The sequence below is a fragment of the Symphalangus syndactylus genome, chromosome 18 (assembly GCF_028878055.3).
Source record: "Symphalangus syndactylus isolate Jambi chromosome 18, NHGRI_mSymSyn1-v2.1_pri, whole genome shotgun sequence".
NCBI lineage: Eukaryota > Metazoa > Chordata > Mammalia > Primates > Hylobatidae > Symphalangus > Symphalangus syndactylus.
The window spans coordinates 22,901,170-22,926,221 of record NC_072440.2 but is presented as its reverse complement, the minus strand read 5'-3'; the positions used below and the strand labels follow the sequence as shown (position 1 = coordinate 22,926,221).

The 25,052-nt window shown below is 42.6% G+C and overlaps 1 long non-coding RNA gene across 1 annotated transcript in view; it reads right to left on the bottom strand.

Annotated features, from left to right (window-relative positions):
* The window catches only part of LOC134733503 (uncharacterized), an 84,741-nt gene extending 59,996 nt beyond the window's left edge, over nucleotides 1-24,745 (bottom strand). The window contains exons 1-2 of the long non-coding RNA XR_010117045.1: nucleotides 24,665-24,745; nucleotides 13,901-14,005 (exon numbers count right to left, since the gene is read on the bottom strand). This is a non-coding gene — a long non-coding RNA (uncharacterized lncRNA). The remainder of the gene's footprint in view (nucleotides 1-13,900; nucleotides 14,006-24,664) is intronic.
* Nucleotides 24,746-25,052: the final 307 nt, after the last annotated feature.

Sequence of the window (25,052 nt, the reverse complement as noted above, 5' to 3'; positions counted from 1 at the left end):
TCTGAGTAAACACAGCGCATCCCAAGGTGAGCACTTTGAGAGGGTTCACGTCCAATCTCATGGGGTGGGATGGGAAAAGTACTGATCAGGGAACATAAAACCCAAGATCTGGTCCCCACAGACAACAGACTGAATGTAAATCCTCGAATAACTCATAAGCCCCATGAGCCTCACTTTCCACATCCATAAAGTCGGGTACTAATGTTTGCCTCACAGCCAGGTTCTAAGGAATAAATGAAATTTCTGGACACATAAGGAAATGCTATATATGCAGGTTGCTGCTATATATTGTTAAAGATTATTTTTCAAATAAATTCAGCAAATACATATGGGCACCTGTGATATGCCAGGCACTGTTCTAGGTGCTAGGGAATAAACCCCAGATGGGAGAGTTGGGAGTGCTGCTCCTCTAGAATTTGCAATCTGGCAGGCACAGCCAACCTTAAAGTGGGGATTTGTATTAGGCCCTTCTTGCACTGCTATAAAGAAATGCCTGAGGCTGGGTAGTTAATAAAGAGAAGAAGTTTAATTGGCTCACGGTTTTGCAAGCTGTACAGGAAGCATAGCGGCATCTGTTTCTGGAGAGGCATCAGGATGCTTCCAATCACGGCAAAAGATGAACAGAGAGCAGGCACATCATATGGCGAGAACAGGAGCAAGAGAGAGAGACTAGGACATGCGGAGGGGGAGACACCACATGCTTTTCTTAATTTTTATTTTTTGAGGCAGAGTCTTGCTCTGTCACCCAGGCTGGAGTGCAGTGGCATAATCTCGGCTCATTGTAACCTCTGTCTCCTGGGTTCAATCGATTCTCCTGCCTCAACCTCCTGAGTAGCTGGGACTATAGGCGTGTGCCACCATGCCCGGCTAATTTTTTGTATTTTTAGTAGAGACAGCATTTCACCGTGTTAGCCAAGATGGTCTCGATCTCCTGACCCCGTGATCTGCCTGCCTCGGCCTCCCAAAATGCTGGAATTACAGGCGTGAGCCACCGTGCCCAGCCTAAACCACTAGATCTTGTGCGAACTCAGAGTAAGAGATGGCTCGCTTATCACCAAGGGGACGACCCAAGCCATTCTTGAGGATCCATGCCCATGACCCAATCACCTCCCACTAGGCCCCACATCCAACAGTGGAGACTACAATTCAATTTGAGATTTGAGCAGAGACAAGTCCAAAGTATCTCAGGATTCAAATGGGATAATTGTCAGGAGCAAAGAAGTGCAAGATGCTGAGGGTGCTTATAGGGACAGGAACCAACCCCACTGGAACTGGTCAAGATGCCCCGTCTAAGGAGAGTAGAGTTTAACTGAAACCTGCAGGGGGAAGAGGGTTTGTCCAGTAAAAGGAAGAGGGCATTTTAAGGATCAGGAATTAAGAGAGAGCTTTGCATGTTAAATGAACTTTTAAAAGTCCAGTGTGTGGGGGGGGGGTGTGTGTGTGTGCGTGTGTGAGAGAGAGAGACAGAGAGAGTGTTGTAGCTGTGTGTGCTGTGAGTGTGTGCAGGCTGTAGGTGTATGTGTCTGTTAATAGGTTGCATGTGTGTTGAGGGTATGTGGGAGGGGATGTGAGATGTGTGTTATGTTGCCGTTGTGTTTGTGTGTTGTGGGTTGTGTGTGGTGTGGGTTATGTGCCTTGTAGGTCACATGCATGCGGGCGTATGGCTTCATATTCTGGGTTATGTGGGCGAGTTTTAGGTTGTGGGGAGGTGTGTATGGAGTGCAGTTATATGGGGGTGGTGTGTTACGCTTATGTTGCAGGTTGTATGTGTGTATGCTGTAGGTTGCATGTGTGTAAGTATGAATTTTAGGTTATGTGGGAGGGGTTCTGTGTGTGTATGGGCTATGGGTTGTATGGATGTGTGTGTTGTGGGTTGTATGTATGTAACTCTGTGGCAGATTGTATGTTGTTAGTGGCTCTCATTTGGTGTGTATTTTGGGTTCTGTGGTGGGGCTATAGGGTGTCAGGAGTTGTGTGTATTTGTTGTGCATCAGTGTGGATTATGGAGTTTGCAAGTTGTGTATGTGGGTAGTGGGGTGTGAAAGGGGGGTGTGTGTGTGTCTATGTGGGTGATAAGGCTAAAGGGGTAGGCTGAGTCAGACTCCAGATGATACAGCAGACACTGTTGGTTCCCCTTCCTCGATGAAAGATGCCCGACTTCCAAATGCCAGAACCTGCTCTGCTTTGCCTGGGGGCTTTTTCTGGGTCTGGGTCCCACCTTGTCCCCACTCTCAGCAGTGCCAGAGAATTCACGCTGCCCACCCCCAGAATCCTCCAATCAATAGCTGAGCAGGGGTGGGTGGATAAATACCCCAGCTCCCTCACCCCTCGGGGGAGACAATGCTGACATGTGTGTTCTGTGCCACTCTTCAGCCTTGCCTGGCAGGATTTAGCTCTAGATGCACACAGTGGTCCCTTGCTTGATAGTGACCCTTTACTGGTTCTTTTCCTTCCTGTTCCACTTTCACACCCCTATCTGGGTGTTTCCTGAGCCCTTCCTCAAAAAAAAAGACCTGGTCTCACATCCATTACACCTCATTGGTCTACTAGGCCAACCCAAGCTGAGACAGCCTTGTAAGCCATCCTGGACTTCACTCTGAGGGCAGTGGGCAGCCATGAGGGCTATTGACAGGGGCATCCCATAATCCATTGTTTTAAAAAATTAAATGAATAAAACATAAGGTTCCAGCAACTTTCTATCATCCACAATTCATGCCTTGGAAGAGGGTGCCTATATTGTCCATGCACAAAAGCCCCCCAGTCAAGGAAGGCTATTTGCCCCTCTGCCAGGCCAAGGTCGTCCCACCCTCCAGCAGGTCCTTGAGATTCCAGAGCATTCAGGTGACTCATCTGAGGCCACACAGCTAAGGAGCCATCAAGCCCAGAGTGCAGTCCCAGGCACCTGCACACCTGTATCTCGGCCCCATTCTCACCAGGATGCTTCTGCACTAAAACCTTCAAAGTCATTTTATCCAAACCAGTTAAGATCAGGACCCTGGGCCAACTCAAAACCTATCAGTCACAACTGCCGTTTCGAGAGGACATTGTCACTTTCACTTTGCCTCCACTGGGAAAATGAGGACCAAAGCCATGTCCCTCCCTGGGACAGGAGCCAGGGGCCTGTTTCTTATGCAAGTCAGGCAGCTGCTCACGGGCCTACTTGAAAGGAGAGGATCTGGGCAGTTGTAAGTGTCCGATCCTGCCTGGCATAGCTCTCCTGGGGAGCATTGTCCCTGTCATGCGGGTGAAGCCCGCCGAGCTCATCAGTCTCTAAGCGTGACAGACAGACAGTGCAGCCAGCTGGCTGGTGCTCCTTTGAAATTTTTCTGTGTCAGGCTCATCCTTCAGTGTGGATGAAAAAGGACAGAGCTGGAGCCTCGGCAGGGCTGGGAAGAGGGTATCAGAACAGCATGCGCACAAGCAGAAAGAAAAGGAAATTGACTAGGAGATGAGTAGGCCCCTGGTCCGATGGGATGGACAGGAACACCCCCCTCCATGCTGTAGGGGCGGTCGGCCCCGCCAAGACACCTGCTTCCTGGTGGTCCCAGGAGGACAGGCATTGCCAAAAAACAGAGTGTGGTGCCACCACACCCAAGTTAAACTTTGGACATCCCCAGGGGAACCTGTGGGATGATCAGCTCAGGAGTTCCAAGATCAGCCAGACCAGCCTCGATACACCTGCGAACCGTGGGAGGACTTGCACCTCCTCTTTCGGAAGGAAACATCCCAGACTAAAAAGGCTCCTACCACTGATCCTGAGGAAAGACCCCCTCCTCCTTAAAAAAGATAAGTGAAAGCAGCGCACTAACCATACTCTTTGTGATAGGACTATATACTCTAGCTCCTGCCAGAACGAAAATCCTATCACATCAACCTTCTTTCTATCTTCCTTCCTTTTGACAGTAATTTACTCCTACCTCTAACTCAGACTAGATAAAATGATCTTGTTTTCCAGAGCACCCTCTTTCCCTTCCTATTTGCTCTTTGCCTATGTATCCCTCCTGCTTCCTTGGATACCTCATACAATCGCCGCTCCCCTTTCACTAGCTCCTAATTACCTCTACAAGACTCTCAACTTAACTCACACTCTGTTAAACCAGTCCAATCCTTCCCTGGCAAATGACTGTTGGCTTTGTAACTCTCTATCAACCTCTGCCTACGTTGCCACTCCCACTCCCACAAAAAACTGGGTCTTTACCAACTTGACCTACGACCCTCGTTATGAAGGAAAAGACCCTTTCCAACTTCTAAATATGCAATCATTAGCCGACTTCCCCACATCTGATAGGACCAAGAATATCCTAACAGGACGTGCAACCCAACTTTTACGTTCTTACTTTTCCAACCTCACCTATTACACAAGCAATGAAAAGCCCATACATGGCCCTGTAACCACGAATACTATCTTAACTTTCCAAGCCCCTTTATGCATCCAACGCAATCTGTTATCAGGCCTGCCTTTGGGGCACCTACCACTGCATCCCATTTTAGAGATTAGGAAACTGAAAGAGGTTCCATAACATTCACAAGATCTAGCACTCACAGAGGGTGGCAAAAGTTGCAACCCAGGCAGATCTGACTCCAGAGCCCGACCTTTGAGCCCTTCCAATTTCTCCCCTATTTATAAGGGAAACAGAAAGCCCACTTTTCCCAGGAAGAGCACTTCTGTGTCATCAGGCATAGGTCATGTTCATTGTCCATGTATGATGTCTTTTAAGGACATAAAGCTATAGTGTCATTGGTAGTGTATTTGATAGCTCTGGCTTGAAAATCCCATAAATCAAAATCATGATGCTGTACAACAGTGGTTCTCAAAGCGTGGTCCACGGACCTCAGCATCAACAGTACCTGGGAAGGTGTGAGAAATGCAAATCCTGGGTCCCAGCCCAGGCCTACTGAGTCAGAAACTCTGGGAGTAGAGCTCAGAGATCTGTGTCTCTCCAAGTCTTCCTGGTGACACTGATGGACACTATAGTTTGAGCATCACTGCCATAGTAGGGTACATATTTTCACTCTCCAGTAACTACAGGTCGTGAAGGAAATTGTAAATAAATAAATAATAAATTGTCACTGTTTTATTTCCAGGTGGGGTTGGTAGGAAATAGGGACGGTGGCCATGTTCATTGAGGGTTAACAAGTTCATTCATTCATTCACTCGATATTTATTTCTTAGGAACTATATGACAGGCACTATCCGGGAAATAATAAAATGTAGTTAAAAAGACACAGATGTGCATGGTTCCTACTTTTATAATCTAACAGTTCAGTGAGGGGCAGGGGAAGTCATGTAACAAAAATGACACAATTATTAAATTGTGTTTGTAGCAAGGGCTATGAATGAGGGAAGGCATGAATCTGGAAAGCAGAATGGGAGCCCCTGATCGAATCTTGGAAAACCTCTCAAAGGAAATGACACTGGAGTCAAGATACTGGCCAGTGAAGCCAGTCGGGGGCCAGTGGAGGCAATGACCGTGATGGGGAGAGGGAGTGAGCCCTCTAGCAGAGGAGGCAGCCTGCACAAAGGCTCCCAGCGCGGCACAGGCAGGGTGCCCTGGGGCAGGGAGGGGCTCTGCGGGTGATCTCAGGTGCGCCCCCAGTTTCTACGTGAATCCCTCCACTTCCAGTTCCCTCACCTTGTAATGGGCAAAGTCAGAACCTCCACCCACAGGGTCTCACGTGATTTCAGCTACTCACAGAGGTCCCTTTTCCCACCTAAGGCTCCAGACACAAGTTCAGCTTCCTCGCTGCACTCTTAAGCCAGCAGGGGGAGAGTTTTGAGTTCCCATTTCCCTGGGGGGTAAGTTCCCCATGAAGCCGGGAGCTATGCACACACCAGACACGCCTGGGATTGCAGACTGCAACTCCTGTTCGTCACCGTAGCTTTTCATTTCCTCTTTCTTTCTGCTGCTTGAAGCTCTCCCTTCTTTTTTCCAAGCTCAGCTACACTTCTTTTACTCGTTATATTTTACCCAACACTTCTTTGTAATTAAAGGGAAGCAGTGAGAATTAATTTGCCACATCAGCTTACTTCATTGTATTGATTTTTTAAATCCTCCCCATCCCAAACCAAATCAGGTATCATTGCAGTGCACTTCCAAAGTATCTTGTGCCTCCCATCGAAACCTGAACCACGCAGGATTGTAATCTGTGCTTTAAGCATCTCCTGTCTGCACCCCCACCCCCCACCCCGCCAAGCTGCAAATTCCACACAGATATGAACCTTCTGGCTTTTGCTCATCCATATTCCCAGCACCTAACCCAGTGCATGGCACATAATAGGTGCTAAATAAATATTTTCGAATGGACGAATGAGTTCATTGTTAACCCTCACACAATTCTGTGAGGTAGACTGCCGCCTTGTTTCCCTTTTTGAAGATGAGAAAACGGAGGGTTGGTGTGTTTAGCAGCTTTCTGAGGGTCAAACATCAAGTTGCAGATCTTAGATTCAAAATCTGGGCTGCTACATCCCAAAGATCACTCTCTTCTCCATCCATCACACTGTCTCTTCAACAGCCCTTAAACTCCAGAAGGCCTAGGTGTGTAGGTGAGTGCGACTAGACAAAATAGGACTGGTTCTTTCTGCCCTGAGTCAAGACACTGTTTGTATGATTGGAAATGAAGGGTGGGAGCCTTGGGACATGGAAGGAAGATTGGGCTAGTGACAGAATGGGGTGAATGCAGACATCCCTGCACAGTGACAACAGAGAGGAGATGCTCTTATCCCAGTAAAATTTAATCCCTCATAAAAATAGCACCATATTTGGTAGATTGCATCCCTCCTGTAATGCAAACAGCAGCAGGATTTTCCAGATGAAAAGTCAGCTTAGACTGGTGCACACTTGCCCTCGGGGCTGATTCCTGAACAGAGCTCTGGAGTATGCAAAGACGGCCTCTTGGGGACCAAACTGTCACCAGGAAAATCACAAGAAGAGAGGCCAACAATTCTCTGTGACTCTCAATCCAGGAGCTCCAACTTAACTTTGTACGACATTCAGAATTCTGAAACCTTAGCAAATTTGAAATTATGATTATTACCTCAGCAACATAACAGTTGAGTGAAGAAAAGCAGGGTATAAATTGCATTTCATGATGATTTCCACCTTGGTCAAAAGAAAAATAAAAATATACGCAGCATGAAAAAGCCCCAAAATTAAAGGCAATACATGAAAAGTTTCAGGAGTAGAACTCAGAGTATTTTTTTCTCTCATTTTCTATATTGCCCTAATTTTCATTAACGAAACTACCTCTCATAAATAAAACAAAATTCCATTTTAAAGGAATATAATGATGCTCAGTACATACTTGTTATATGGCCAGTTCATTCTATTTTACATAAGCCGGGATAGTGCATATTATCAGCCTCATTTTACAGGCGAGGACATTAGGTTCAAACAGACCGAGTAGCTTGACCAAGCTGTAGCTCCTAAGTGCAAAGCCAAGGTTTAAAAATAAATTTTGACCTACTCTAAAGCAGCACTTTCCAACTTTGCATGTTAGAATCATGAGAAGCTTTTTAAATCCTGATGTCCAGGCCATGCCCCAAACCAATTAAATTTGAATCCTTGAGTGTGGGACTCAGGCATCAGTATTTCTTAAATGTTCTCAGCAATTATAAGGTGTAGCCAAGATTGAGAACTAATGCTCACAAGCCTATGTGCTTAAACACAGTGCTATATTGCTTCTCTGTATACAGAAATCTATTCTTTGTCATTTGTTGGGAATATAGATAATTATTATTGAAAAATCTCAATACCATCAAATATTGCCTAAGAACCCTGTTGATTTCTGAGCCTTGTCCACATGCCCAGATCAATTCATGGAAAGAGGGTAGCCACCCTACAGAAGAATAGTTCAACAATCAGAGCAAGGAAAAGAATAATGATGCCAAGAATAGATTTCTGAAGGCTGAACCCATTCAGAAAGGTTTCCTGAGAAATCCAAAATCTGAACAGACCAATAACAAGGAACAAGATCAAAGCCTTCATAAAAAGTCCCCCGATATAGAAAAGACTGGGTCTGATGGCTTAACTGCTGAATTCTATCAACCATTTAAAGAACTAATACCAATCCTGATCCCACAAACAGACAAAGACACATCAAACAAGAAAAGTGCAGGCCAATATCTCTGGTAAATATTGATGCAAAAATTCTCAACAAAATACTATTAAACTAAATTAAACAATACCTTAGAAAGATCATGCATCATGATCAAGTGGGATTTATCCCTGGGAGGCAAGGATGGTTCAACAAATGCAAATCAATCAATGTGATACATCATATCAACAGAATGAAGGATAAAAACCATATGATCATTTCAATTGATGCTGAAAAGCATTTGATAAAACTCAACATCCTTCATAATTAAAAACCTTCAAAAAACTGAGAATAGAAGAAATATATCTCAACATAATAAAAGCTATATATGACAGACCCACAGCTAGTATCATACTGAACATGGAAGAACATAAAGCCTTTTCTATAAGATCTGGAGCATGACAAGGATGTCTACTTTCACCACTGTTATTTAATACAGTACTGGAAGTCCTAGCTAGAGCAATCAGACAAGGGAAGGATATAAAGGACATTCAAAGTGGAAAGGAAGAAGTCAGACTATCCTTGTTTGCAGATGATATGATCTTATATTTGAAAAAGCTCAAGACTGTACAAAAAATCTATCAGAACTGATAGATAAACAAATTCAGTAACATTGCAGGATACAAAACCAACAAACAAAAATCAGCAGCATTTCTATATGCCAATAGTGAACAATGTAAAAAATAAATTTAAAAAAGTAATCCCATTTACAATAGATACACAAAAAATTAAATACCAGGAATTGACTTAACCAAAGAAGTGAAAGAGATCTATAATAAAAACCATAAAACACTGATGAAAGAAATTGTAGAGTACACCAAAAAATGAAAACATATCCCATGTTCATGGATTGGAAGAATTAATGTTGCTAACATATTTATACTACCCAAAGCAATCTACAGATTCAATGCAATCTTTATCAGAGTACCAACAATATTCTTCAGAAAAATAGAAAAAGCTATGCTAAAATTTGCATAGAACCACAAAAGACCCAGAATAGCCAAAGTTATCCTAAGCAAAAACAAACAAACAAACAAACAACAATAACAATAACAAAAACAACTGGGGAAATCACATTATCTGACTTCAAATTTTACTACAGAGCTACAGCAACCAAAATAGTATGGTACTGGCACAAAAACAGACACATAGACCAATGGAACAGAATAGAGAACCCAGAAACAAATCCACACCTACAGTGAACTGATTTTTTTACACAGGTGTCAATAACGTACACCGGCAAAAAGACAGTCTCTTCAATAAACAGTGCTGGGAAAACTGGATATCCATATGCAGGGGAATGAAACTAGATCCCTATCTCTTGCCACATATAAAAATCAAATCAAAATGGATTAAAGATTTAAATCTAAGACCTCAAACTATGAAACTACTACAAGAAAACTTTGGGAAAAATCTTCAGGACATTGTTCTGGGAAAAAATTTCTCGAGAAATACCCCACAAGCACAGGCAACCAAAGCAAAAACAGACAAATGGAACCATATCAAGTTAAAAAGCTTCTGCACAGCGAAGGATACAATCAACAAAGTGAAAGACAACTCACAGAATGGGAAAAAGTATTTGCAAACTACCCATCTGACAAGGGATTAATAACCAGAATATATAAGGAGCTCAAACAACTCTACAGGAAAAAAATCTAGTAATCTGATCCAAAAAAATGAGCAAAAGATTTGAATACTTGTTTCTCGAAAGAAGACCTGAAAATGGCAAACAAGCATATGAAAACATGCTCAATATCATTAATCAACAGAGAAATGAAAATCAAAATTACAATGACATATTATCTTATCCCAATCAAAATGACTTATATCCACAAGACAGGTAATAACAAATGCTGGTGAGGATGTGGAGAAAAGAGAACCATCGTACTACACTGTTTGTGGGAATGTAAATTTGTACAAGCACTATGGAGAACAGCTTGGAGGTCTCTCAAAACACTAAAAATTGAGCTACCATATGATCCAGCAATCCCACTACTGGGTATATACCCAAAAGAAAGGAAATCAGTATATCAAAGAGATATCTGCACTCCTGTGTTTGTTGCAGCACTGTTTACAATAGCCAGATTTGGAAGCAACCTGAGGGTCTATCAGCAGATAACTGGATACAGAAAATGTGGTACATATATACAATGGAGTACTATGCCACCATAAAAAGAATGAGATCCAGTCATTTGCTACAACATGGATGGAACAGAAGATCATTATGTTAAGTGAAATAAACCAGGCACAGAAAGACAAACATCACATGTTCTCATTTATTTGTGGGATCTAAAAATGAAAACAATTAAACTCAATTAACTATGCTGTAGAAGCATAGTTAACAGAGGCTGGGAAGGGTATTGAGGGTCTAGGGGGGCAGTGGGGATGGTTAATGGGTACAAAAAGAAATAACTAGAAAGAATGAATAAGACCTACTATTTGATAACACACTAGGGTGACTATAGTCAACAATAACTTAATTGTACATTATAAAATAACTTAAAGAGTATAATTGGGTTGTTAGTAACTCAAAGGATAAGTGCTTGAGGGCTTGAGGGGATACATACCCCATTCTCCATGAGGTGCTTATTTCACATTGCATGCCTGCATCAAAACATCTCATGTACTCCATAAATATATATACAAGCACTATGTGTTCACAATAATTAAAAATTTTTTAAATTTAAGAAAATGAATAGAAAGGTTTTCTGGTTGACCAGTTCCTACAAAGACAGGAAGAACTTAAGTAAAAAAGAGAGTAAGTGACTGTGGAGAAGTTTCAATAAACCAAGTCCAGAGTAAATTCAAATCAACTGCACCCACTGGTGATACAGTACCAGGAAGCAGCAGAGGATGAGCTGCTTATTTACACAACTCAATAAGAAGGCGCAGAAGAAGAAACGGAGATCCCTGGAAGGACAAGAGGAACAGATCTGAGACTGGTTCACAGGGAAGAGGTTGAAGCTAATACATACACGGATCAAGATAGAGGTTAGAGCACCAGGTTAGGGAAGAACAAACACTAAGCTAGCTCAAATAATGACTCCCAGCATTAAGGTCAACAGAAAACATTTCTAGAACCCTCGCTATACATGAGTAATTTAGATTATTGTTCCTCTCTCCTTCTTACTGTAGGCAAGGTATACTTCCTAGTCCCATCAATTCGAGTTTTGGCCATGTGACTTTCTTTGGCCAGTGGGATAAAAGCAAATGTTGTTGTGAATGAAAGCTTGACATGTGCTGGTTTGCTTGGGCTTGCCCTCTCGAGCTTCTTCCTTTTGCTCTATAAAGAATAAGTGTTGGGTAGTGGCTGGTCCAAGAAACATGAGAGATATGTAGAACAAGCCTTCACCAACCCACAAGGTTAGAGGCAAGCCCAGCCTAGGTCAGCCAAACTATAGCCAACCTGCCAATACATGCACAGGAAATAGATAGTTATTGTGGTATGCCACTGAAATTCTGAGGATGTTTGTGACATGGTGCTATTGCAGCAAGAGCTGACTGAGACATGTGATTCTCTCCTTGCATCCACACCACAGTCCAGGTAAGTAAGCATTGTCACTATTTCCATTTTATAGAGGAGGAAACAGTCTTGGGGAGGTTAAATAACTTGCCCAAGAGTAGTAAGTGGCACAGCTGGGTTTCTAACTCAGATCTTCCTTTAAAGCTCAAGCTTAAAACCTATGCCACCTCCCTGAAACTTTATTATCAAGAGGGCTGAGGACTGCAACGGCAGAGACTTTTCCAGGGCTTTTATCAGATACCGAGTCATAGTGAGAGCAGGTGGAATTTAAGAGCCAGAAAACAGAGGACACCAAGTGGTCACAGTGACATTGCTCTGAAGACTTTTCTCTCCATGAAATGGCACAGGAACACTGGGGTTATGTTTCAAATGGTCAAGATTTAAAGGGACTGGCATCTCCAAAGCTCTTACAAGCCATTCTGTCTTAACGGGAGCATAACACCTCTGGAGAGAATGATGCTGTGAGGGCTTAGCAAAATTGAGCACCCTGTAATACAGGGTTTCTCAGCCTTTACTCTATTGATATGTGGAGTTGAATAATTCTGTGTTTTGGCAGTATGTCCCTGTGCACTGTAGGATGTTTAAGAGTATCTCTGGGCCAGGCACGGTGGCTTATGCCTATAATCTGAGCACTTTGGGAGACCAAGGTGGGTGGATCACGAGGTCAGGAGTTTGAGACCAGCCTGGCCAATAGGGTGAAACCCCGTCTCTACTAAAAATACGAAAATTAGCTGGGCATGGTGGTGCGCACCTGTAGTCCCAACTGCTTGGGAAGCTGAGGCAGGAGAATTGCTTGAACCCAGGAGGCAGAGGTTGCAGTGAGCTGAGATCATGCCACTGCACTCCAGCAAGTGTCCCCCTAAGGAGGGGGGTGAAAATTGTCCCCAGTTGAGAACTACAGCCTTAATATATAAAGCATATTTAAGAAAAGTGTCACCGAGAATATCATGCAACGTCTTGACTCCTAAGCCTGGCTACACATTAGAATGGTTGGAAGGGTTCTGGGAAATGTAAATCCCTAGACCTTGATTGGACTCACTGAATCAGAATCTCTGGAGGAGAGGCCTGGGACCCTGTGTTTTTAATAAACTTCCCAGGTGATTCTCGTTTAGCCAGCCCAGCCTCACACCAGGGACTATTATTTGCAAGCCATGGTATAGTCATTGTAAGCGTAGTCCCTGGAGCCAGACTGGCCCAGGCCTGGAGGCCAGCTCGAGTATTTATTAACATTATGGAAAAAATGTCATATTTCTCAGCTGCATGGCACTTCTTGGACAATAGCTTTCCTATGTCAGGGACATTTCCCACTGATGAGTCCTGCCTGCCCAAAAGGGCAGCCCCAAAACTCACTCGTCTAATTCTCTGAGAATCAGGTGTGCTTATGTGAAATATCAGTTCAGACGCCCAACATGTGAGGAGGATGGCACCATGTAGTGCCCATCTGTCTGGCAATGGTGGCAATGGAGGCAGGCGGCTCTCAGGGCATCAGAACTGTGTTTAGAGTCAGTAACAAGAGATTGGTGCCCATGCCCAGAGGCGGCAAGAGTGGGATCTACAAAGACCAGCCCTGCAGTGGGGTTTCTGGCAAGGCCAACTTTAACCCTTTGAGAGAGTCTGAGTGCTCCCTTGTAGCACTGAATAAATTTCTTTCTGTTTAAACTAGCTTGAGTGGGTTCTGTTGTCTGCAACCAAGAAGAGCTAACTTCATCCCTGAGTCTTCTTTCCCCATCTGGAAAATGTGAAGCAATATCAGGAATATAACATAGCTTGGAGGGTAACATTGGACTGCGTAGGCTCAGATTCCACCTCTGGCATTACACTGTTGCTTGAGGCAAGTTACATCAGCTTTCTAAATCTCAGTTTCCACAAAGTACAATGAAGACACCACAAACTTTATTAAGTGTCTTGAGGATCAACATGGAGAGCTGAAATGGTGCTTTGCACATTTCAAACCCTTGAATATTAGGTATTGTTACTGTTGGAGTAGTGTTGAAGGCTTCTTACCGTCTATACACCACTAAAAGCCTTCACTCCAGGAAATCCAATCTCCTTGATTTTTAGAAGTCAAGCCATTCCTTGACCACTGTGCTTTTGCCCTTGCAGGTCTCTTGCCTGAAATGTCCTCCATTTTACTTCCACCTATCCGTATCTTTCAAAACCTAGCTCACCTCTCTCCTTCGAGAAATCCATGCTATCACTTCCCCTCTTTGAACCTGCACAGCATCTGGCAATCCCATAGCTCGCCATAGATTTAGTACTTAATTATGCATTGCTGTTTTTCACCTGTATTTCATCCTGGGTACGTCTCGTCTCCATGGCTAGACTGCAGACTTCTCAAAGACAGATTCCTTGCCTCTTATCCTTTGGGCACCCACACTGTGTTGGGCACTTAGGAAGAAAGAAAAGAAAAGCATGATATTGAACCGAACCATTGAACAGATGCCAAATCAATATCTCAGGTCACAGGAGCAGGGGCGGGTCAGCAATGAAGCTAGGAGTGGGTCTCCCTGGACCCCTGGTTTTCATGCAGCGGAATGACTACTCAACTATTTGGAAATTTGCATACAGATGACATTCTACAAAATGCAGGTGCCTGCGTTTTCACCACAGAGGCCAATTAAGTGCTCTACATTTTAAAAAGCAGACTGAGAAATGCCTCTGAGAACAATTAAGAGTACAAAACGTGGTAAATGAAACTGGAAGTTATCAAAAGCTATTGAGGGAAGTTGAGAGAAATGGCAAGTGACCTCCACATGGGAGGCTACAGAGCCCGGTGGATCAGAAGCCAACGGCCACCAGCCCCCAGTCCCTACCCAGCCTCTCTCCAATGTGCATGCCGCATGACTTCTCCAAACAAAAGCGTTCTCAACTGTGAAGTAGCGATAATAATAGTACTTGCCTCATAGGGTAGTTGTTAAGATTGAATGTATTAATACATGTAAAGTAATTAAAACTGTGCTTGGCACTTAAGTACTGAATGACTGTTGGTTGCTATGATAATGATTATTAATAGAGTATTACATATGTTCCAAAATAGCGGGGACCTTTGCTGCCTTGTTTTCTCAGCACCCGGCATCTCCAGCACACAGGAGGGACTCAATCAATGCTTGTTGAATGATTGCGTTAAATGGCAAGCTTAGCTGGTGACAAATTATGATCCGGATCAGCTTGCAGACCCACTGCCCAAGTGCCCTAGGCGGCTCTTTCCTTCCCACAGGCAGAGGCTCAGGAGCCCTTTTGTAAGTTTCTTTCAATCCTCAGCCAGCCCCTCCCAGCTCATCCGCTCAATCCCTCGTGGCCAAGGGTCCATCCCCCCACGTCAGATCTAGTTCCAGCATCTTGTCCAGCTCCCTTTAAACTTGATGCTTTGAGCCATTCCTACAATGCCTGCTTCTACCTTCTGAAACTGGATTTTTCTTTCTCTGGCATTTGATAGCTGCTAGCCCACCCTACTGACTGGGCCTGCCTAGAACCCCAATCCTGATGCTCCCCAGTCTCCCATAGTCTGGAGTTCAAACCCCTCTACATCCCAAGCCCTCCCTGGCTCCACACTGGGACTCTGGAATTTTACAAACTTGGGTTTAAATCCTGATATTCAGGGTATTTACTTAATCTCTCTGACCTCAGTTTTTTCACCTGAAAACTGGGATAACAATACCCACTCATTGGCATAAAAATTAAATGCCTGTAGCATGCCTGCCACAGAGTCTTCCATCAAAGGGGATGATTCAATGCTAATTCCTTCTCCAGTTGCTACTTCTACAATATGGTGAACTCTCTAGAGCCCCATAAAAACACAGGATGAGCCATTTGGCCAGCAAGGACCTGGTGATTGAAAGTGTGAGCATCAAGTCTATTTCTCTAAAAGACAGCAGAACTTTGTAATAAAACTGAGTTGTGGTAGAAAGCAGGGAAAAGCCGCTTGCTGCAGCCTTAATGGGCAAGATAAAGGGCACATCTTCGGAGGCCAGGGGACAGGTTTATTAATAGGATTAAAGCCAGGGGGAGCTGCTGGAGAGTCAGGGTGGCTTATCAGCGTGAAATAGTGTATACTCACAGATAAGATCACCCACAGAGCAGCCAAGAGGCCACTTCAGAAACAAACAAACAAACAAAATGCAATGGGATCCTGGGATAGGATAGGAAAATCAGTGGTCCTCAAGTTCTGTACCATAATCTTCTAAGGGTGGTTACATCAGAATCACTGGCCGGGGATGAAGGACTGGGGGTTAAAATAGAGAATGTGGAACCAATCCCTAGAGTTTATAGTCCAGTAAGTCTAAGGTGGTGCCTGGGAATCCATTAGCAAGTTTTTTTTTAAGACAGCGTCTCGCTCTGTCATCCAGGCTGTAGTGCAATGGCACAATCATAGCTCACTGCAGCCTTGACCTCCCAGGCTCAAGCCATCCTCCTGCTTTAGTCCCCAAAGTAGTTGGGACTAGAGGCACGCCACCAAGACTGGCGAATTTTTTTTAAGTAGAGATAGGGTCTTGCTATGTGGTCCAGGCTGGTCTCAAACTCCTGGGCTCAAGCAATCCTCTCACCTTGGCCTCCCAAAATGCTGGGATCACTGGCATGAACCACCACATCTGGCCCATTAGCTTTTTTTCTCTTTTCTTTTTTAAATCTTAGATGATGTTGCTGAAGAAGCAGCCAAGTTTTGGACTGTTTGAAGATTATTTTATAATTAGTTTTGTAGCAATTCAGATATCTGGATGCATACATTCATTTGTTTAACAAGTATCTGTTATGTATTTATGACATTTTTGGTGAGCAAGAAATAAGAAAAGATGGTCATGTTCCTCGTCAAGTTTCCAGTTGGCTACTGGAGAGATCAGTCAAAGGTGCAACAATCAACCATTCATTCATTCAACACTTAAGTGCCTCCTATATGCCGGGCTCTGTGCTATGGAAGTGGGATTTTGAGTAGGCCTTTAAAAATGTGAAGCAACAAGAAAAGGGAGAAAGTCTTATCTTTGATTTCAGCCTAACCAAGGGAAGCATCACTGTTTCCTTCTTCTTTTTTCTTTTTCAGAATGACGTCCTATATTACTCCCTGACAGGGGAGAGGAGTGTTTCCTACAGTTCATAGAAAAGATTATGCATCCATGATTCCAGGCCCTAGGCTTGGAAGAGAGGTCTGCATAATCGAGATACAGCTTGGTATGTTTTCCAGTGATACTGAGATAGAAAAGAGTGAGGAGAGTCGAAAGGAAAAAATAATAATAGCAGCAGTTGTAAAACCTAACACATTAAACACTTATTATGTACCGAGCACTGATCTCAGTGCTGAGTAAGAATAAACAAACAAGTAACTGAGTACTCTTACTAGAAAATAATTGTAAAGTAAGGTACGAGTTTGATATTTTTCTACACATGGAGTTTTAAATATGAAGCAGATACAAAGATATAGTAAATAGATCAAATTATTTAAAGCAACATGTGTAAACTTCCAGATAAAACTTAAACAGAATCAGTAGTGTTCAATCAGATCTAAGTTATTAATACTAAGTTACTCAGTCACTCCATTAAGATTCAACAAAATGGTTTTGTTAATCAGTGGTACCAAAAATTAAATTTTGGTTTTAACCTTAGTCCTTGTTGTTAGCTCTCCTGCAATTTTTCTGAAATTTCATGAAAAGAATAAAAGAATGATTTCAGAAAAAATAAATAAAAATAAACAAACAGAGCCCTTTCATTTTCTCCTGGAGGAAGTAGCAAAAACAGCAGCGCTATGGAGAGATAATTTCATAACGGTATCAATGGCCTCCAAAATATCCCTGCCATTTGACTATATTCTTTGTTTTCAGAGAGTCCATCCTTTGGAACTAGCACCAAGGCTTCATGCAAAAAGCTGTGCAGCATTGGTTATAATGACCCAAAACCTGGAAGCAAACTGTGTTTCCAATAGTAGGGGCTGGCTTAAATGATCTCTCATACATACATATAAAAGAAGAATGAGGACACTCTCTACTGACATAGAACCATTTCCAAGATTAACCGTTAAGTGAATAATGCAAGGTACAATTTTGAAATATACATTGTTATTAACTATAGTCACCACAGCGTGCAATAATAGATCACTAAAACGTATTCCTTCTGTACCCTTTGGCTAACATCTTCCTTTCCCCGTCTACCACGTCCTCACCCTCTGATCACCACCACTGCTAAAAGTAGATTTTAAATGTTCTCATCACAAAGAAATGTTAAGTATGTGAGGGGATGGGTATGTTAATTGACCTGATTTAATTATTCCACAATGTATGCACACATATCATAACATCCCAAATATATATACTTATTGTTTGTCAATTGAAAATGTTTTTAAATGTAAGATACAGAAGAATGTGTGCTATCTTTTAAATTTTATGGCATATGGATGTATTAACTTTTTAAAAATTTAAAACCAATATGTCAAACTATTTATAGAGTAGAATCCAATGATCTATGTGGGAATAAGAAAGTTTGGGAAAGAATTTTTGGGAAATGTTCACTAGTTTTGTTTGGATAGAAGATCACTGGGTAATTCCTTCCTCCCATTTTACTCTATTTCTAAATTTAGATGTGTGGTACAATGAAATACTTTTATCATGAAAAAAAGACATTTTAAAATGAAAGAAATCCTGGATCCAGGCTAGGGGTTTGCTTAGATATTTAAAATCCTAGAATGCATATAAAAAGGGACTCGTGACCACAAAAGGACATCAAAGAATGACGAAAATGTCAAAGATGTGGTCAGGAAGGCATAAACCCTAGAATAATTTGCCAAAACCCAGAAAGCCAATGGGCTCTCAAAATCGAGGCTTAAAGCATCATTCAGAGGTTTGCTGTTTTAAGTATCTGGTTAGGACTTTGCTGCAATTAACAAGAACCCCAAATCAAACTGGGTTAAGCAAAAGAAGGAATTTATTGGCTTAAATAATCGAAAAGTTCAGGGGATTTCGAATAGCTTGGTCCTGTTCGCTCATATTTTCTTTTCTTTTTTTTTTCTTAGAGATGGGATCTTGCTCTGTCACCCAGACTGGAGTCCAGAGGCATGAACATAGCTCACTGCAGCCTTGAACCGTAGGCTGAAGCAATCTTTTTACCCCAGCCTTCCAAGTAGCTGGGACTACAGACATGTGCTACCATGCACAGCTAATTTTTTTTTTTTGGTCTACAGACAGGGTCTCACCATATTGCCCAGGCTGGTCTTGAACTCCTAGCCTCAAGCAATACTCCCATGTCAGCCTCCCAAAGTGTTGTGATCACAGGCATGAGCCAATGGGCCTAGCCCTACTTACATCTTGACTTTTTTCCTCTTGACTCAGCTCTCTACCTGGGGCATCATATTGAGGCATTCTAAATATCAGGCCCTAGGTAGTGGCTCCTAGAAGGCCATGTTCACTGTAGCTTTTTTTTTTTAAGCAGTTCTAGAAGAAAAGAGCCAAAGGTGCCTCTTCCCTAGCAGAGGCAACAGTATCCATTGCATAGCAACTGAGTCACATGCTCATTTCTGAAACAATCCCTAGAGACCTGAGAATGCAATGCCCTGACTGGCAGGGTAGAACCAACACCATCGGAAGCGCACTATTCTAGAGGAAAAGCAGGTACCAGGAAAAGAGACTGAGCATTCAGCAGCAAAACAACAGGCAGCAGAGAAAATTGCAAATTCATGTGTGCCCATCTCTTCAAGTAAAATGAGTAAATAAGCAAAATGAAAAAAAAAAAAAACATACCATTAAGAAGAACTTGAAATCTGAAATAGATGGACAGTAAGTAAGAGAACGTTGCTTTAAACGAGTTCAAATTTCCAGGCCACATGCACAAGTCTCAGAACCCATGTTCACATCCATGGAGCTACCTCCAAAGACGTGAACTGTGACGCCTTTCAGGGAAACCAAACTGGAGAGAGGCCATTGGAGTCTCTCTTTTCACAAAGGGGATGGGTTGGAAGTTGACATCCAAGAACCAGACACAGGTATTGACTTCTGAGGAAACGTTTTTATTAATCAGTTTTATAACTGACAAATAAAAATTGTGTATATTGTATTTATTGTGTGCAACATCATATTTTGAAATATATATACATTGTAAAATGGCAAATCAAGCTAATTAACATGCATGACCTCACACATTACTCTCTTAGCAAATTTCAAGAATACATTATTGTTAACTATAGTCACCAAGTTGAACCACAGATCTCTTGAACTCATTATCTGAGGAAATTACTGAACAAATTCTAAAAGAGCAGATTTATGAAGGCTTAGGGAAGATTGATCAATAAAACCTACTGTAAACTTACCAAGATCATACGGTACGAAAACACACTCCACAGGATTATGAGATTGGGAGCTCTAGAGAAGCACGATAAAACCCAATTTTAAAATAGCACAAAAATTAACTGACTATTCGGTACTAAGCAGTAGAGCCCCAAACCTCAACATCAGAGAATATACCTAGGTAACAAATCTGCACATATACCCACTGAATCTAGAAATATTTTTAAGGAAAAAAATATTTAAACAATCTGTTGGCCAGGTGAGATGGCTCATGCCTATAATCTCAGCACTTCAGAAGGCTGAGGGAAGATCACTGGAGACCAGGAATTCAATACAGCCTGGGCAACATGGTGAGACTTTGTCTCTACAAAAAATACAAAAATTAGCCAGATACAGTTGTGTAGACCTGTAGTCCCAGCTACTTGGGAGGCTGAAGTGGGAGGATCATTTCAGCCCAGGAGGTCAAGGCTGCAGTGAGCCATGATCCCACCAATGCACTCCATCCTGAGTGAGACCTTGTCACTTAAAAAAAAAAGAAGAAAAAAAAGCATATGCTATTTTCAGAAAAGCATTTGAAAATTTGAAAACATCCATGTTTGTGTTCTAAGGATAAAGACAGGTAGAAGAAACATGGGTGTGAATTAGTAGCTGATTGGCTATCCATACCAACTAAATGCCATCATCATCATCATCATCATCATAGGTATCTGAAGGTTTTTACTACCTTACTTAGTCCTCTAAGGCTGAAGTGCTAGAAGGTAGATATTTATTAGTCCCCTTTTAGAGATTAAAGCACTGATCTCAAGAGGTGAAATAACTTGTCCAGCTAGCAAATAATGGAGCTGGCATCCTGACCCAGATCTGTCCAGCTGCAAAAATCTTTCCTCTCATGAGTTGTTAGCATTATTCCAAACAAAACACTGCCCTAAAAGTGTGAAAATGTCCTCAGTTCAACCCTTCTCTGCAGTAGGACCCTGACATTTAAAGGCACACCAAGAGGAGACAGCGCTCCCTGCAGGGCTGGAGGGTAATATCTGAGGTCTGGGAGGGACAAAATTCACAACCAAGGGTTACTCCCTCCCACCTGTGCCTGACATTTTTCTTTCTAAAAAATCTGCTCATTTCTGTTCTTCTTTCTTCTTCATCTTCCCCCTCTCCTTTTTCAATATTTTATTTCTTTATCTTATTTGGTGTTTTCATTGCCAAAGTAATTCATGCTTACTATAAAAGCGTCAAGCAATAGACAAGTGTATAGTTAAAAAGCAAGAGGTCCAACCCCCAGGAAACTGCTGGGAACAGTTTGTTACCTATCCTTCCACAATGTTTACTGTGCACACATCAGTAAATCAGACTTAATACAATGTTACATGCTCTATAGAAGTGCTGACATATACACCTAAGAAGCCAGCAGCCTTGGCTACAGTCTCTGGTGCATGCATGTGGCATGATTGTGCATGGTTCTCAGAAAACTTGTTGCTGCTCCTATCATTCCTTCCTCTACCAGTCCACAAATGTTTAACTGCCCACCATGTGCCAGATGCCATGCTCCGTGCTGACAACACAGCTGTGAACCAGGTGGACATGGTGCCCTTCCTAGAAACAAAATCTAGGCTGCAAGAATGGTGGCTTTAACTCACTTCAGGAAACGCATTCGCCAAGCACCTTCTCTGTGCCAGCTTTTGCAGGGGATGAGGAGATGCCACAGATACATCAGACATAGCACTGCTCTGAAATGCTCATGGAATAATAGAGGAGACAGGCTAGAAAATGAGGTCCATTATTTGTGTTTTAAAATTAGTCCAGGCCCACTGTTCACAATAGCAAAGACTTGGAACCAACCAAAATACCCATCAATGACAGACTGGATAAAGAAAACATGGCACATATACACCATGGAATACTATGTAGCCATAAAAAAGGATTAGTTCATGTCCTTTGCAGGGACATGGATGAAGCTGGAAACCATCATTCTCAGCAAACTATCACAAGGACAGAAAACTAAACACCACATGTTCTCACTCATAAGTCGGAGTTGAACAATGAGAACACATGGACACAGGGAGGGGAACATCACACACTAGGGCCTGTCAGGGGGTGGGGGGCTAGGGGAGGGATAGCATTAGGAGAAATACCTAATGATTGGTTGATGGGTGCAGCAAACCACCATGGCACATATATACCTATGTTACAAACCTGCATGTTCTGCACATGTACCCCAGAACTTAAAGTATAATTTTAAAAATAAATAAATAAGGCTGGGCATGGTGGCTCAAGCCTTTAATCCCAGCACTTTGGGAGGCCGAGGTGGGCGGATCACCTGAGGTCAGGAGCTCGAGACCAGCCTGACCAACATGGAGAAACCCCATCTCTACTAAAAATACAAAAAATTAGCTGGACGTGGTGGCACATGCCTGTAATCCCAGCTACTCGGGAGGCTGAGGCAGGAGAATTGCTTGAACCCAGGAGGCGGAGGTTGTGGTGAGCTGAGATGATGCCATTGCACTCCAGCCTGGGCAACAAGAGCAAAAATCTGCCTCAAAAAAATAAAATTAAATTTAAAAAACTAATAAAATAAAATAAAATAAATAAATAATAAAATAAAATCAGGCCAGCTGCAGTGGCTCACTCATGTCTTTAATCCCTTTGCACTGTAACCCGTAAGTACTTTGGTAAGCCAAGGCAGGAGGACTACATGAGGTCAGAAGTTCAAGACTAGCCTGGGCAACATAGAAGTTAAAAAAAAAATTAAATTTAAAAATAGCCAGGTACAGTGGTGCACACCTGTAGCCCCAGCTACTCAGGGCTGAGGCAGGAGGACCACTTGAGCCCAGGAGTTTCAGGCTGCAGTGACCTCTGATTGGAACCTGGGAGTTTGAGGCTGCAGTGATCGATTATCGTGCCACTGCACTCCAGCCTGGGTGACAGAGCGAGATCCTGTCTCTAAGTAATAATGATGATGATAAATGAAAAAATAATAATTTTTATTATGTTGTTGTTATTAACAAAATTTATTGAGCCCTTCCTAGATGTCATGCACTATACTAAGTACTTTACAAGCATTAAGTATTTTCACCCTTTTAAGGAACGTTTGAGGTAACTGTGATGATTATTCCCACCTCAGAGATGCAGACACTAAAGCTCAAAGAAGACAAGTGCCTTGCCTGAGGTTTCACGGCTGGTGAATGACTGGGCTGTGACTCAAGCCAAGAGCTGTTTGTCTCCGCGACTCTTAAAGACTCTTTTTTTAAAACCAGCATGCTATTCCATTTCATGGTATTCTCTTTTTCTCCCTCATTAGCAGATTTCTACAGATCCCACACGACTCTACTGTTCCTGCCCCAATTTATTCTTGCCTGAGTCTCCCCACTTTGGGCAAAAGCCTCGCTTGAACTATATCAATAGCTACAATGACTGAAAATTGTGTCACATGTCACACAGAATCTCTGTTCCCAAGGTACCCAGAGAGACTGAAATAGGTCCGTTAACAGTCGTGTGTTTTACATTCCACTTGGAGGGTTAACATTCAGGGTCACCCTTCTTTTGAGCCTTAAAAACCAGGGGTATCAAAGTAATGAGGGAGTGTGAGCATTCCATGGAGTTTGGATTAATGATCTGTGGGCCTGTGTTCAGTCCTGAACACAAGTCGTTTTTAGAGTTCAGCCTGGCAAGAACACTTAACAAGAATCCCGGTCAAAAGAAGTCTCGGTCATTTAATGACAAAGGATAACTGGACAACCTACCACCAGCAATTTATTTTTAGACCAAGCTAAGTCATACTTCTATCCATGACCTCACCCCCATGACTCTCCTGCCCTGCACCCAGTTACTGTCTTCAGCTCTACGATGCAAACATTCTGCAGATGTGTCTCTGCCCTGCAAGATTCCCTAGACAGCTTTACCTTGACTACAGATACGTCAATGTCTGCCACCATAGAAAGGTCTTTCTGCAGACTGAGCTGATGCTAGCTTCTTCCATCAGGACCCATTCTTTCACTGTGCAAACTGTCCCCCAAGCTCCTGTGCTCCAATCAGACCTTTCCATTCATTTCAGCAATGTTCTACTGAGCTTCCACTCTGGGTTGGGTACCAGGCTAGGCTGGGGACAGAAAGATGAATGAGACCCATGCCTTATGAGACACATGATACCCACAGTGAGGAGAAGAGAGCAGATGACTTACACCAAAACAAAAATAATAATGTTTTACATCCAATAATATAAGAATAAACAAGACACAGAGGAAGGGGTTATTTCTTCTCTTCGGAGACAGTAGGAAACAACAAAGATACATTTCTACAGAGAAGGTCTTTAAAGGATGAATAGGAGTTTTCCAGGGAGAAAAGGAGAAAAGGTCATTTCTGGCAGAGCCAACCAAAGCAGACAATTCTGAAAGTGAATATTTGACAGGAGCTGCAGAGAGGGAAGAAGGCAACACATAATTCAGTAAAGTGATTGTGCTGAACATGGAACAGCAGAGGGGTGGGAGATGAGCATAAGAAGTTGCGATGGTTCCCTGACCACCTTGCTTATTTTTGTAATTTTTTTTTTTTTTTTAGATTTTGAAATAATTTGATCCTAATAGGAAAGTTGTAAGCTTGGTATAAAGAGCTCTCATATACAGGCTGGGTGTGGTGGCTTACGCCTGTAGTCCCAGCATTTTGGGAGGCTGAGTTGAGAGCGTTGCTTGAGGACAGGAGGTCGAGACCAGCCTGGGCAACATATCAAGACCCCATCTCTACAAAAATAATAATAGTAATTAAAAAATTAGCCAACCATGGCGGTGCTCACCTGTAGTCCCAGTAACTTGGAAGGCTGAAGTGGGAGGATGGTTTGAGTCCAGGAGGTCGAGGCTGCAGTGAGCTGTGACTGTGCCACTGCACTCCAGCCTGGGCAATAGAGTGAGACACTGTCTTAAAAAAAAATTCTCATAAACTCGTTTTACCTAGTCTTCCTAAAATCGTCAGTATTTTACCACACTTGCTTTATCATCTTTTCTTCATATATACATATTGCATTTGTATTTTTTTATGAATTGTTTGAGAGTGAGTTGGGGTCATGATATTCCTTTACCCCTAAACACTTCAGTGTGTATTTCCTAAGACCATGGTCATTTTCTTAGGTAACTACTATATAAAGTCAGGAAATTGACATTGACTTAATACCATTATCTAATCCA